Source organism: Lepus europaeus, chromosome 2 (assembly GCF_033115175.1).
Source record: "Lepus europaeus isolate LE1 chromosome 2, mLepTim1.pri, whole genome shotgun sequence".
NCBI lineage: Eukaryota > Metazoa > Chordata > Mammalia > Lagomorpha > Leporidae > Lepus > Lepus europaeus.
Genome location: NC_084828.1, coordinates 15,049,828 through 15,053,111, shown reverse-complemented (window position 1 = coordinate 15,053,111; position 3,284 = coordinate 15,049,828). Strand labels below are relative to the sequence as shown.

Here is a 3,284-nt window from a genome sequence, read left to right as displayed (position 1 = left end):
AGGCCTGGAAAAAGCTCCTGGCTCCTGACTTCAGATCGGCTCAGCTCTGGCTGTTGCGGCCATTTGGGGAGTGAGCCAGCAGATGGAAGACCTTTCTCTCTCTCTCTCTCTGCCTCTCCTTCTCTCTCTGTGTAACTCTGACTTTTAAATAAATAAATCTCTTTTTTTAAAAGAAAATATATCATTTCTAATACCAAATTATATTGCTAGTTTTTGACTGACAGCTCAAAACAAGATTACATGAATAAAAAGCTTTCTGGTAGACAAAAATAAAATTTAATTGTGAAAATGGGGTTTGTTGGCCTATTTTTCATATTGTTTTCAAAAGTAGATATCCAAATTTTGTAGGCTTTACTTTTTAACAAAATACTTGTTATAACCATTTATTTTAATAATATATAAAGCAAGGTGTGCGGACGCTGGCAAATCTGGCCCAGGATGTAGAGCTGGTGGTTCCTGACGGTGCATCTGACACTGAGTTGGGTGGGGTAGAGAGTAGGAGGTGGTAGTCGGGGGTGGTGGGAGAAGGAGGAGGCGGCAAAACACTTATCAATGGCACCCAGGCAGGACCTGAAGCCTAAATTCCAGGAGGGTGAGCGAGTATTGTGCTCTCATGGGCCTCTTCTTTAAGAAGTGTGTAAAGGTTGCTATAAAGGACAAACAAGTGAAATATTTTATACATTACAGTGGTTGGAATAAAAATTGGGATGAATGGGTTCCAGAGAGCAGAGTACTCAAATATGTGGACACCAATCTGCAGAAACAGTGAGAACGTCAGAAGGCCAACCAGGAGCAGTATGCAGAGGGGAAGATGAGAGGGGCTGCTCCAGGAAAGAAGACCTCTGGTCTGCAACAGAAAAATGTGGACGTGAGAACCAAAAAGAACAAACAAAAAACACCTGGAAATGGAGACGGCGGCAGTGCCAGCCAAACGCCTCAGCCTCCTCTGATGAAAAGGGCCCGTGTAGATCCTACTGTTGAAAACGAAGAAAACGTTCATGAACAGAGTGGAAGTTAAAGATTCCTGAAGAGCTCAGACCATGGCTTGTTGATGATTGGGACTTAATTACAAGACAAAAATAGCTGTTTTATGGAATGTGGATTCCACTCTGGAGGATTATGCAAATTATAAGAAATCTGATGGAAACACAGATAATAAGGAAGACGCTGTTGATGAAGTTGTGGCAGGGATAAAAGAATACTTCAACGTAATGCTGGGCACTCAGCTGCTCTATAAATTTGAGAGACCATAGTGCGCTGAAATCCTCGCAGATCATCCTGACGCCCCAATGTCCCAGGTGTGTGGAGCACCACATCTACTGCGATTATTTGTGCGAATTGGAGCGATGTTGGCCTATACACCTCTGGATGAGAAGAGCCTTGCTTTGTTACTGAATTATCTTCATGATTTCCTAAAGTACCTGGCAAAGAATTCTGCAACTTTGTTTAGCGCCAGTGATTACGAAGTGGCTCCCCCTGAGTACCACCAGAAAGCTGTGTGACAGGCGGCACACTCACTCACTAAATTGGCATCTCTGTAAACACATTTTTGTTTTTAGTCCTTCCCTTGTACAAATGATGTACTTTGAAGATGTTAGTGTATAACAGAATTGATGCTTCTTTTCTGTTTGATTTTGAACAGAGAAAATAAAAGGGGTTGCAGCTCCTTTTTTCTTTTTTCTTTTTCTTTTTTTGACAGGCAGAGTGGACAGTGAGAGAGAAAGAGAGAGACAGAGAGAAAGGTCTTCCTTTGCTGTTGGTTCACCGTCCAATGGCTGCCGCGGTAGGCACACTGCTGCCGGCGCACCGCGCTGATCCGAAGGCAGGAGCCAGGTGCTTCTGCTGGTCTCTGCTGGGGTGCAGGGCCCAAGGACTTGGGCCATCCTCCACTGCCTTCCCAGGCCACAGCAGAGAGCTGGCCTGGAAGAGGCGCAACCGGGATAGAATCCAGCTCCCCGACTGGGACTAGAACCTGGTGTGCCAGTGCCGCTAGGCGGAGGATTAGCCTGTTGAGCAGCGGAGCCGGAACTCCTTTTTTCTTTTCTTACTTTTTCATTTCAAAGTTGCTAACAGTGTATTCAGTGCTGGACAGCAGAGGGACATGCTGTAGAGTGTTTTATTGCCTGGTCGACAAAGCTGCTTTTGAATGCTGGTGGTTCTATTCCTTTGACACTACGCACTTTTATAATATGCTATATGACAAGATGCTCTGATTCTTAGTGCCAATGGTTCAATTCAGTGTATATAACTAAGCACACTCATCCATTTGTGCTCTTTTTTTTTTTTTAATGGTGCTTCAAGTAAAGAGCCCATCCTTGGCAAGTCATCCATGTGGTTCCTTAGGCATTTTAACTTTGCTCAAATTGTTGAAGAATGGTGGCTTGTTTTATGCTTTTTGTATTTGTGTCTAATACACGTTTCAACAAAATAGAAGCAATGCATTGTATAGCTACAGTTTTCTGGAAAAGTTGCTCTTTTAGGAATTTTCAGATCTTCAATAAAGTTTTTCTTTAAATTTCCAAAAAAAAATAATATATAAAGCAATACAAACAGTTGGGTTGCATACTAGATAATCAAAAAATGTTTTGAGAGGCAAAGAGAAAGAGAAAGAAGAGTGACAAACACATGGAGGGAGCTCAGATCTGATTTACTCTCCAAATGCCTACTTACAATGAGTGTTTCAGGGCAGCCTAAAGTTGGATGCCAGGACCTCAATCCAAGTCTCTCACATGGTGGCAGGGAGCCAAATACTTGAGGGTGCACTGCCGCCTCTCAGACTGTGCATGAGCAGAAGGTTGGGATTGGCAGTGGAGCCAAGATCTGAACTCAGACACAAGCATGTGGATTTTCGTGTTCCATGTTGCATTTTAACCATCAAGCCACATGCTGGCATATGGTTCATTTTTAAATACAAATCATCTGAAGGACATATAAGTTAGTTTATCCAATGTCACAAAGTGAGTCAGTAGCATATTGTAAACTCAGCCCTGCCTTTAAAATTCTTTATTTTTTTGCTAAAATATTCTTATGCAGCAGATAAAAATAAGTTAATATAAAGAGTGGTTGTTGTGATGACAATGAGCTGTCATAATCTTCTAGGTAATAAAATATTTTACATTTCCATTTTCTACATTCTTAAATTGAAGTAACTATTAACCACTAATTTTATTTCAGTCTTGGCGAGTATAGAATGCAGTTCTATAAGCAGTTCATTATATTTCCACAAATTTATTTTACATAACCCAGCAAGATGCAACATGAGTGCTAAAAAAATATTCTTAAAA

The 3,284-nt window shown here is 41.5% G+C and overlaps 1 pseudogene; it reads left to right on the top strand.

Annotated features, from left to right (window-relative positions):
* The first annotated feature begins 637 nt into the window (after positions 1-637).
* LOC133747272 (mortality factor 4-like protein 1) lies at positions 638-1,519 on the top strand (annotated as a pseudogene).
* Positions 1,520-3,284: the final 1,765 nt, after the last annotated feature.